Genomic DNA, 12,502 nt, shown 5'->3' on the forward strand with positions numbered 1-12,502 from the left:
TTTTTGGTGTTGTTGCTGTTTTTACTTTCTTCTGAAGAACTGGACATTGACTACAGTTAGACATGGGACTGTGGTCTTACTAGTACTTAGAAATTTCTCAGAACCTTGTGAACCTTGTTTTCCTAGACATTTCTGAGGTGCTTGGATCATTGCACTCAGTTCCAGTTCATGGCCTTGTGTAGGGTCAGAAAGGATTGTTTTCTGCCAGGAAAGACGAGCAATAATCCTGTTTGTTTGTTTGTTTTTACCCTCCTGTGTAGCATAGAGTATTATTAAAATCATCCAAGTGATGTTAAGTGAGAACTGGCTCACCTATCATATTTTGTGTTATAATAACAAGTCATTAGTAGTGTTCTTATCTCTCTTTTCTTTACCTTTTACTGCTGCTGTATCATAGGAGTTTTTTCGCCTTTTGTTTCATGGCTGTGGTGTGAGAGAGCATTAGAGTAGACTAGCGCTCTTTTGAACAACTGGTTGCTTAGAGTCTGACAACATTTGCCATTTAACATACTGACAATATATCATGGTATACATTGCAATAAGGCTTGCTTTTTACAGAAAAATGCCTTGAAATATCCATTGCTGGATAAGAGAAACTTGCCTTTAAAAACTGAAATGTTTATTAAATGCAACATACGTTGTATGCATTGGTATATAACTCTAGACTGAGAAATCTGCCTTAGAAGGAAGAACATGGTCCCATGTGTATAAATGGTCAGGCCCCAATCCAACTTCATCTTTAGTTAAATGAGCAGCACCTCTGTGGCTAAATTTATCCATATATGTGGCATTTTTGAGCAGATGCAGATTTTAGATCATTCTCTTCTGGGTTCTTGGACCTGGCTTATCCACAAGGGGTTTGGATGTACATTTTCCACTTCCCAGCAAATCATCATCACTGGGCGGGACAGGGCCAAGAGCACTCACTACTTTTCCTTTTGATACTAGTTTCCTGGATAGCCAACAAAAGAAGATTTATAGACCCACAGCAAGGGCAAACCAGAAATTGAGGCTCTGTGAGATGCGAACTGCCCTTGAAGGGAGGGGGACTGGTTTCTGGCTTCTGACTCCTGTCCCCAGTGGGGCAGAAGCTATCCAGCTGCAGTCCTTCCATGCATATGGCGCAATTCCACTTTAGGGATGCATTGCCACATGCAAGGATGTGCCGTTGACGTAGCAAAAATATCAGTGGCACAAATTTGTGCCACTGCTTTTTGCCACTACACATGCCCCTAAATGTGGGATTGGTGCTGGGCAAATTGTCCCAGGTGGGGTAGGGGAGGCAGGGGCCAGCACCTGTGCTAGCCCCATCAGCCTTACCTAGGGTCCTGGAGGCATCCTAGGGCAGCAGTGACAGTGATCTGGCTGCTTGGAGCTTGGCTGGCAGCCAAAGCATGGCTCTGGGTGGCCAGACCCCAGTTTCTGGTGGTGCATGCTACTGCCATCTGCATCGCACTGCTTTTTCTAGAGGCAGGTTTTTTTACACTGGGATCTCTAATTAGCAGTGCAGCAAATGCTTGCATGTTCTCTGCTTGTGGTTTTCAGCACTTCAAATTGTTTTGAGGCACTGCAAATTGCATGTGAGAGCTCATTGGTACATGCCCTAGAAGTCCACAATGCTTGTCTACATGACAGCTCTCTCAGGTAGTTTTAGTTATTGCCCACTCACCTGTTACATATGATGATGACACTCCTTGAAGACCTAGTGAGGAAGCATAGGCTATGGTGTACATAATATATCACTCCCAGTTTCAATCTCCATCTAAACTGACCTAACAGTAACCAATCATGATGTGGGAGAGTCTGATAATTATTATGGTTTAACAAAATAAGGGAAAATAATAAAAAAACACAAATACAGAATGGGAGATAACTGGATTAGTACAGTACTGCTTAGAAGGATTCTGGAGTTTTGGGGATCTCATGATCAATATGAATCAGAAATGTGATGTGGCTGCAAAATAAATAAATAAAAATACAAAAAGAAGCAAATGAAAAATTTGGGCTGCATCAACAGGAGTGTTAGATAGAAGATGCAGGAGGTGAAACTACCACTCAGTGTTGATTAGGCCTCATCTAGAGATTTATGTGTAGTTCTGGGCTCCATATTTTCGTATATTTCATAAACGTTAGGGCTCGAAGGGACCTCGAAGATCATCAAGTCCAGCCCCCTGCCCCAGAGGCAGGAAGTCAGCTAGGGTCAAAGGATCCCAGCAAGATAAGCATCCTATTTTTAAAAGGATGTGGAAAAATTAGAAAGGATCTAAAAGTTGACAGGCAAATGACAAAAAAGATAAAGGGGTTCAAAGGCAAGCTGTAGGTAGAGATGTAGAGAGACTAAATATGTTCAGCTTGCAGAAATAGCAATCAAGGGTGGATACAGTACCAGTCTTCTAAATCTGAAAGGTTGCTATAAAGAGAGGGAGAACAACTTTTCTCTTTAGCTGCAGAGGGCAGGATGCATAGCAATAGCATAAAATTGCAGTAAAGTAGGTTTAGAACAGTGAGGTAGTAGATGAGACTACATAATTGCTTTGATGTATGAATGGAAGCAGCTGGAAACTTTGGGAACTTTGCTTTAGACCTAGGGGACATGACTCATGACTTGCTCCCATATCTTACCACAAGCATCCAGGGCTACCATCATGTGAACCCATGGACAAGTGTGTTAGTGGGTTGGTACTGTGTAGTTAATAAACCTAGCTGAGCTTGTGGTCATTCTTTGTGTAACATCAAGATCTCCAAGGAAACACACATTGCCTGAAGCAGCAGCAGTAGCACAAACAACACTTGACAGAGTGGTCATACACAGGAAACTGCACTGACCAAGAAAATATATAGCAAAACTTCCCAGCTGTACTTTTCTATGATTTTATGATAGTAACAAGCTAATCACTCCTCATTAAAACTTAATTAAAAAATGAAATTTTGGAATCTTATACTATACTTTCTGATCTTATGCAGCTTGTTTTGCTTTATTAAACAAACATTTTCAAGACTTTATTAGCAATTTGGTCTGACTGCTTTTGGCATTTCTTGTTAAAAACAGCACATTAGATTAACATTTAAGAACAATATGCTGAGCACATGTAGCAAAGGTTTTCAACAAAGATTTTGTGGCTCTTTTGAGCACAGAAGCTGAGTACAGACTTTCAGTAGCAGGACTGAAACAACAAACCTTAATGGCTCCAGAGGAGCTGTTACAATCTACCCAGTCAACGATCCATGAACTAAGAAGGATTTACTCAATTTGGAGCCAATATCTTCTAATATGTTAAACATAAACAAACAAACTCTACCATGCTCTGCTGAGCCACACCGAGACTTTCTTCTTCACTCATAAATCGCTTGCTTAGCTGCCTCCAGATCATTTGCCACCCCTGCCCTGGATCCTGAAGAGAAGCATATGGTGCCAAGCATGAAGAAGAAGGCGATATGGCAAATGAGACCAGTGAGACACTCTCTGAGAGGAAGGATAGTGTAACTACTAATACATTTACTTGGAATTGACAGAATTTGGCTTCCTTTCTGAGCTCAGCACAAGCTTCTTGAATGACCTTGAACTGATTACTTATTCCCCCAGTGTCTGTAAACTAAGGATACGAAATACTCTGTATTTCACAGGAAAATTGTGGGAGGCTGGGGAACATACATGCTTGTGAGATGCTCAGTACAAAAATGAATTCACCCAATGTCATTAAATATACCATGGGCAATCTTAAAGACAATAAGTGCCACCTGCATTAATAGAATAATGCTATGTGCATTTTACTGGAGAGCCCCTCTATGCAGAGTAACTCTTCTCTTCCTTTAAGCGATTTTCTAGGGGTAGCTATACATATGAACACATCTCTCTCAGTTTCAATGGAGCTCGTGTTGTTAGAAAGCAAGAAAACTTCCCTGGGGCATGTGGGTTTAAATCTTGTCCAGCTGGGTGGAGGTTAGAACCCAGATCTTCTTCCTGGGTAACTGACTGATAACAACATGGGAGCGCCTGAGGGCAAAAGTTAAAGGCTGAATCATTGCTTTCCCCCTCCTTTTTGTCATTTTTCAAGGGTCAGTTAGTATCCTAAGCTGGAGATAGAATAATGTTTCATTTAGACCCATGTCAAAACCTTGTGGAGCAGGGGTTTCTCTTCTTCATCTAGCATTCACTAGGTGACTCAATGCTCAGGGCTTACATGAATAAGGCTGCTTATTCAGAATAATAAAACTATGGGCCTCTCCAGATGACACAGGATTGCTTTTCTGCAGTAAGACACAGATTTTTGGCCCAGGTAGAATAGACATTTAGGAGGTAGAATAGGATCTGGGGTTCTGCATATATACTGTATGTGCATGGATGGAAGTATGGGAGGGGAATTTATCTTATCTTTATATCTTAAGAAGAAAACACATGATAGTAACCCATTGACTAAATGTTTTGGAGCACAATTTAAATAATTACTGTAGGCCATGTGTGACTTGATAGCAAAGATTATCATCCCTTGCCCCCTCATTATACAAGAGACATTTTTCCCTTCATTATGATTTGCAATAATTTTAGAGAGTTTTTAAACTTATTAATGAGACTGCTCTTTAGCCAAAATCCAACTCCTACTAGCACTGCCATGGAAGGGAGGGGACCCTGGGTTCTGACTCTTGCCCTAGTGGGACAGAAGCTGTCCCACTGCTGTCTATCCATTTTATCCAATGCCTGCAAATGGCAAGATGTTGAAATGCCTCTGGACGGCAGGAGTAGGGGCCAATAGCCAAAGCCCCCTCCTTTCCAGGGCAGCTCCTATTTCACTTAGCCATAATCTTCATTCTACTCTGTTGCATGAAGATTAAGAGACAGCATAGTGTACTCTAAAAATAAAACTTTTATATCTAAACTATCTCAACTTAAAATTTCCAAAACTGAGGACTCCTAATAGAAAGCAACACTGTGGGTGAAATAGTGTCTCCCTTTTCTAATGAAAATATTTTATTTTTTGGCAAGTTTGAGAGGGCCTCCATCACTTGTGCAGAGTTGAACAGGCATAGAACTTTGGGGAAAAGTTCATCTTTTGGAGATCACTTAATTTCTATTTGCCCCCAAACTACTGGGAAATATTCCAGGCAGTTGTTAATTGACTAGCTAGATCCTGCTATAGTTATATATGTAGACCAATCAAAATGAATGTCTCTAGTTTCAGCTAGAGATATCATTTCATATCTTATTATTGAATACAACACTATAGAATATAATATAGGTATAATGGAACAAGGGAGAAATCTTTAATTTTTTGATAAAATTCATTAAAAAATTAAAAACTAGTGCATATTCAGGAAACTGACAATCAAAGTATATTCATTTATGACCAAAAACAGTTTATATGGACTGAATAAAAAATATTAAGGTAAGTGCAGGAAGGTGTTTAAAGTCCTAATATCATTGATTACAAAACAGATAAAAGTGAGTCTGGCAAAAATTATTAGAGCCTGTAAAAAGTCACTAAAATGTTACACAAAATGTAAACTTCTGAAGCACAGAAAATCTCAGTAGCATCCCAGAATTCATCAATAATATTAATTTTCCTGAACTAAATCTTCATCCTCTAGCAGACAGAGCCATTATACAAGAAGAGATATGAGGAGTCATAAAGCGTCTTCCATCTCATAAGCTGCCTGATGTCTGTTTACTTGGATCTCACAAGAAAACAAACCCTTATTCTTCCTTGACTAAGGTGACACTTTCAATGAAGTATTTGACTTAAAAGAACTTCCATCAACTATGATGTTGGCTTTTATATCCACATGTTAAAAGGTGAAAGATAAGATTAATGTACTCTAGCTCCATTAGACCAAAGGTTTTTCTGGGTTTTATCCCCCCTGAATTCAGCTGCAAAATCTTGATAACACTGTAGCAATGGGGTCAAAAATAATTTGACATGATTATGACGGTTATTAATTATTCTCTACATTCATACTTATGCAGGAAGCCAGCACAAGCCCTATGTATTCTGAAGAGGCTGGCATATAAGACTTATAGGAAAGTAAGCACCATTATATTATTGTTTTCATTATGCTTTGGGTGTGGATGGCACTTTACAGACTAATGTAAAAACTTCTCTCAAGCACCTTCCATCCAATATAGATATGTATTTATTTGAATTCATAGAAGTAAAGATGCCTAGCTAAGGCTCTAAGCATACTCACAATTGATCACACAGTAAATACAAATGTATTAATTGTCATCAGAATAAAAATCATAGATAACATAGAAACTCAGCCAGCCAGCTACCCAGCATGTACAGCATCTAAGAAACATACACTTAGCCTTCTCCAGAGATGCTAACAGATGTCTTTTGCCTCATGCTTGAGCAGTCACCAATTTTAGGTTATTTTGGACCAAGGTAGGGAAGAAACTTTCAGAGTCTTGGAGCCTTCATGGACAGTCTTGGAGCTTGCCAACTACTTCTTTTTTTTTTACAACTAGGGAGATCCTATTCAAACACCTGCACTGACTGCAGTGCAGCTGTGTGGCATGAGAAAAAAGGGTAATGCAGGATAATGCAGTGCTAGCATAAAACAAACAAGGATGAGTAGGGAATACTGGAGGCTAAGTATTGGAACAATGAAATCTCATATACCCTATGAGCTATACCCCCAGCTAATATTTCACCATGACAATTTTTTTACATTAAAATACATTTAAATTTGGGGAAAATGTTCAAAATGAAGGTAAGATAGCTACAAATCCATAATAGCTACTTTAAAACATGCTTTCCCTTTATTATTGACATAGGAATTATGGAAAATATGCTAAAATGGCTCCTTGAGACAAATTTTCACTGTAACTGCATCATGTCTGTTCTCTAATAACTATAACAATGACCTATAATCACTTCTTTTACTTACACTATGGACCTTTTTAGAAGCTGGTTATATACCTCTAACTTATTTCTATTTTAGTCAAACAGGAATTTAAATAAATGCATTCTTGAAAGTATTTTACATATATTTTGTGTATATACATGCACACACAATACTAAGATAAGTTCTATTGAAGATAAAAACAATGCTATTTCAGCTATACAGCTCAGCACAGGTTTGAATTTTTTTTCCATTCTGAATTCCTCGTAATTCCAAGTAAATTTGTGCCTTACAAGCCATATAGACTGGAATTTAGAATGTTTGTTGTAATAAAATTCAAACAATGCATCATTTCAAGGTTTAAATAAAAGATCTAGTATTCTGAAAGTCATTATACATCAAGATGGTACATCAGATGTCTGTCTTGTTCAAAAACATTTGAGATTCTGACAAATGAGCAGAAAATTGCAAAAGGTTTACTGATAGTCTGTTCCCCAAAGTTCTGAGACTCTGTAGGTGCATCTACACATCTGATTAGTATGGCACAATAAACTTGGTCACTATTCATGCCAGAGTTAATAGCACTTGGGTGCAGTGTCTACACATGTGCCTGGGTCTGCAGCAGTTTGAGCAAAGGTAGAGCATCCCCAGGCAGCAAGCTTCTGAGGGTCAGCCTAGGTGTAGTGGGACCTAGGATAAGAGCTACACTGGTGTGGGGCCCAGGTGCTGCACTCTCAACAGGTGTTTTTTTCCCCCTGTTTTTATATTCCACCTGTCACAACTTGTTGTTAAATTAAAAGGATATCAGGAGGTAGTATGTGACTGTAGTGGGGTTTGTTGAGAAGGTGCAGGTCTCACTGTCCGGGTGTCTTCTGTGGTGCTCTGCCTCTTTCCCCCTTTCCACTGTGCTCTGATGTTTCTGTGCTCTGATCGGGGTAGGCCCCCTAGGCACCTACCTTTCCTTAATGGGCGAAAAGGTCCAGCTCAAAAAGAAAAAACAGAAGGATCTGGGGCTGATGTGGGCTGATCTAACCCTGTCACCTTGGTGAGGGTCTACCACCAGCAATGTCCATGTCACATCAGCATTAATAAAGAAATACAAAATAAATGTGTCCACTGTATGTTTGTTTGCAGGCCACACTTCAGCCTTATAATTTATGTCTACCTTCTCCTTGGGTGGCTGGTCTCTTCAGGGTATGCTTCCCAATCCCAAGCCTGATTCACAAGGTAGGCCTGTACCCGACCCACTCTTGTAGGTAGTTGGGGCCACGGGCACTATAAAGTCCTTTGAGCACCTTGCAGACACCTGGTCTCTAGTGTCTGCTACATGGTCCAGTTCCTGCTGTCAGAGCCAGAGCCTGCTTGGTTTTGTGTGAGGCATCCTTGGCTTCTGTGGAGGGAAGGACCATGGCCTGCTGCTTATGCTAGCATCTCCTCTTCCTTGTGGCTGTTGCTACCCTATGATGGAAGTTCCAGGTTTACCAGAGTCAACCTGGACCCCTGTCTGCCCCCACATACTCTGTGGCTGTGACCAGGTGCTGAGAGGCCCTGTGGGGTTCATTAGCTGCAGCTGCAACCTCCCAGATCTAGACAGCACCAGGCACATTAGCTGCATACTCCTGGCCTCAGTGGGGGTCTGGGGCCAGGTGGAGCCTGGCCCCCAGTCCCAACTGTGACTGGGGGCCAGGCATGCAGACAGCACATCTTATGCCAGTTCCATGTCCTACCTGTAGGTGAAGCATGTAAAGGAGCATGCTGCCTGCCCCTGGGCTCATTGCTGGCCACCAGAATAGACCAGGATTTCACAGGCCATGAAGTGCCCCAGGGGTCATAACCCCATTGAGTGCAGGGCTGGGCCAGGTCCCTGCTACACCTGGGCTCAGGGTCATGCTGTTTAGCTGTGGATGGGGCTGGGGAATGAGAGTGCTCAAAGAGTAGAGCCATGTGGCTAGGTGACCGGCAGGGGTCTGGCTGCCTGGGCTGCCTGGGAAAAATTCACACCTGTATCAGCATTTATACATGTGTTTAGGCACAGTTATTTTCATTGCTGTAAGATATTACCGTCCGTGACAGTATTATTTTATGATGGAAAAAATTAGGTTGGTGTGGTCTAATAGCATTGCACATGTAAACTGTGACACTTTGCACTACAGCAAATTAGTCTACTATGCAGTTAAGTACATATGTAGATACACCCTGTAGCATTAAAAGTTGTAATTTATAGATGCTCCTTAACTAAGAATACTGAGAAAGTTGTTAATAGGGATGTGATCTCCCAGGTAAGTAGTTGGTTAGAGACCAACAGGGGGTCTGCAGAAATTGCCTACTGCTCTACAATAAACATGAACCATGTGATCATTACATGGTATCATTAGTGGGAAATGAGAAAGCTTGAAAGAATTTGAGATCCAAACAGAAGAAGAATTTGGAACTTCAGAACAAGTCAAGTTAACACAGCTGTGTGGAAGGACAAGGGCCACAATAAGTATGCCAGGGTCTCCCTCTGCCCACAGAAAGGGCAGGAGACTGGGGTGTCTGTGAAGCTCACCACATACATGCCCATGGCGATGGCTCCATGGAGTAGCTGCTAGCTGAGATCCCTAGTGGCTTGTGGGATGAGGGTGGAGTATAAGCTCAGCCACTGGAATGCCCCAGCTATACCCTCACTGAGCAGGTCCTGCCACTTGGTGTCTGGGCGGGATGTGAGGGCAGCATGATGGATCATGTGGTGCACGAACATGTAGAGATGGTGGCAATCAAAAGTGGAAAAGCGGACTTGTTTGGTGCCCTCTAGCCAGCTCAGGTGGTGGAGCAGGGAGCATTGCAAAGCTGGGTAAGGCACTGGCCCCATGACAAGCTTTAGTGTGTTGGAGGACATGGAGGGGCAGGGACCGCCACTGCACAGGACCTGGTCAACAAAGTCAAGAGCGTCAGGAGGTAAGACAGATTTCACCTCCTGGACCAAAAGGGAGGTTGTACTTGTCATGGGTAGACCCATGCCCCAGGCTAGTGCAGCGAGGTCCACCCACTGTCACCTATCATAATCCAGGAAGTCTCCGATATGGGTGACACCACCAAGGATCAACCTCTGTTGCAACCAGAGTGCCTCTGCCATTGGTACCTCCAGCTGGGGGTTACAGAGTAGGGGCTCAATGAGCAGGTCGGTGCCCCAGGCAAGTGTCACAGGGGACCTGGAGGCAGAGACAGCCTTCAGGCATGGAGGAAGTCCTCATGGAAATCTGGCAGCCCTTGCAGGTCCTACAGGGAGAAGCTACATAGGCTGAGGAGCTGTCAGTTGTACTGGAGCCCCTGGACGAGGTCAAGGAAAGTACGTCCCAGTTGGCCCCATACCACATGGCTACCAACACCATATAGCAGTTGCTGCAGGGCCTGAAGGTGGAACATCAGGATCTGGCTGCACAGGCAAACCAGGCCCTGGCTGCCATCCCACAAGGGAAGGCTCAGGACTTCCACAGTGACCCAGTGCTATCCTGTTCATAAAAACTTCAGCGTCCATCTCTGGAGCCCTGCCAGGACCTTAGGGGTCACAGTCAAGGTGTGTAAGCAGTGCCAGAGCATGGACAGAACCAGCTGGTTCAACACCAGTGTTCTCCCATGCAGGGAGAGACACCTCAGTAGTCCTGCCCATGCCCGCAGCCGTTCCACCACCCTTCCCTCTGGTTGGTGCCAGTTCTCCGGTGGGGAGGGTTTTGTGGGGAACTGGTAGACCCCCAGGTAGAGCACTGAGCCTGTGCTCCAGTGGATCCCATGGAGCACAGGTGGGAGTGAGCCCATCTGTCACCCATCACCCACCATCTGGCCAAAATTCTTGACCCAGTTGATCCAGACAGAGGAGGCTGCCAAATACAATGCCTGGCAGGCCTCCACCTGTGTCAGATCACCTGAATACTGGACCTCAAGGAGTATGTCAGTGTACAGTGACAGCAGCAGCCTTACCGCCTGCTCTCAGATCATCAATCCCACCACCCACCTCCGCAGGAGGGCTCCAGAGCCAAGGTGTACAGTTGGCCTTGATGCACCCCTTGCCTGAATGGGATGGGCTCTGTCAGGGTCCAACTGAGCTTGACCAAACACTTTGCAGAGTTGTGCAGCACCTAGAAAGCCCACGCAAAGTGGAGACCAAAGCCAATGGCCCACAGTGTGCCTGTGAGGTACCTGTGACCCACCCTGTCAAATGCCTTCTCCTGGTCCAGGGACAGGAGGGCAAAAGACAGACCATCCTGGCATGCTACCTCCAGGACATCCCAAGCCAGGTACAGTTTGTCAAAGATGGAATGTCTGGGCGCTATGTGTGTCTGCTTGGGATGAATCATGTCCACTATCATGGACCGCAGGCACAGCAAGGTGGCCTTTGCTGCCACTTTGTAGTCCATGCAGAGGAGGGACATAGGTTGCCAGTTCCCAGGTTGTGGGGATCCCCCTTCTTTGGCAGGAGGGTTAGCATGGCCCTCTGGTATGACAGGGAGAACTCCCCCCTTCCCTTGGATTTGGCCCAGACCACAGCAAAGTACATTCCAAGGACATCCCAGAAGACCCAGTAGAACTCTGCAGTCAGTCTGTTGATGCCTGGTGCCTTTTTGCCAGGCATCAGGTGGAGGGCAGATGAAAACTCAGCCAGGGTGGGAGGAGCCTCCATACAGTCCCAGTCACCCATGCTGACCTGAGGGAGTCCCTTCCACACGGTTCAACAGGCTTTGGAATCGGTCAGATCCAGGGAAAAGTGCTCTTCATAGAAGGCTCATGTTCACTGGTACATCTCACCTGGATCCATGGGGGGGGTGCTGTCACCTGGCACAAGGCAGGTGATATACTTCTTGGCCCCCAACCTCCTCTCCAGAGTGTAGAAGAAGCAGGAGCCACAGTCCATCTCCTGGAGGAGCTGGACACGCGAGCAGACATATGTAGCATGGGCACCATGGTCATCCAGAGCACACAGCTGTTCCTGCCTCTTCCAGCACTCTCTGCAGAGGGTCAGGTTGGTTGAGTCAGTGGCCAGGCATCACTTCCCACTTAAGTTGCTCCTGAGCCTCCTTCCTCTGCTGGGTGTGCCAAGGAGTGCAGCTGTGGCAAAAGAGCCAGATGCACACCTTCCCCACATCCCACCATCTCCAAACTGAGGGGAAAGCTGGCCATTGCTCCTGCCAGGCCAGCCAGAACTCATAGAAGGCCTCCCTGAAGCACACATCCTCCAGCAGACTGGCATTAAAATGACAGTAGGCTGAACCTGGATTTCCAAGCCCCAGTGTGGCCTGGGCCCAGACAAGGTGGTGATCACTGAAGGGGGTTGGCCAGTATCCAGAGAAGTGTGCCTGGATAAAGTGTGGCAAAGAGATATACATTAGGCCCAACTGGGAGTGGCATCTCCTCCCCCACCCTCACATAGGTGAAGGCAGGGGAGCCATTAGGGTGACAGGCATGCCAGAAGTCCATGATGGAGTAGTCCATCAGGATCTTCCTGAGGACACACATGGTGACATGGTTCTACTCCCTGCCTCACTAGTCTCACACATCTGTCGCACCCAGATGATGGTGCACCCTTGACCTGCGAGCCTGGGTCGGTACGACCGGCTTGGCGTGAGCGGGGATTTATGACCAGACAGGTGGGTGTTAATGGCGAGCAGGAGTCAGATGGTTTAAATGGTTT

This window comes from Gavialis gangeticus, unplaced genomic scaffold (genome assembly GCF_001723915.1).
Source record: "Gavialis gangeticus isolate Ggan-Ray unplaced genomic scaffold, GavGan_comp1, whole genome shotgun sequence".
Classification (NCBI taxonomy): Eukaryota; Metazoa; Chordata; order Crocodylia; family Gavialidae; genus Gavialis; species Gavialis gangeticus.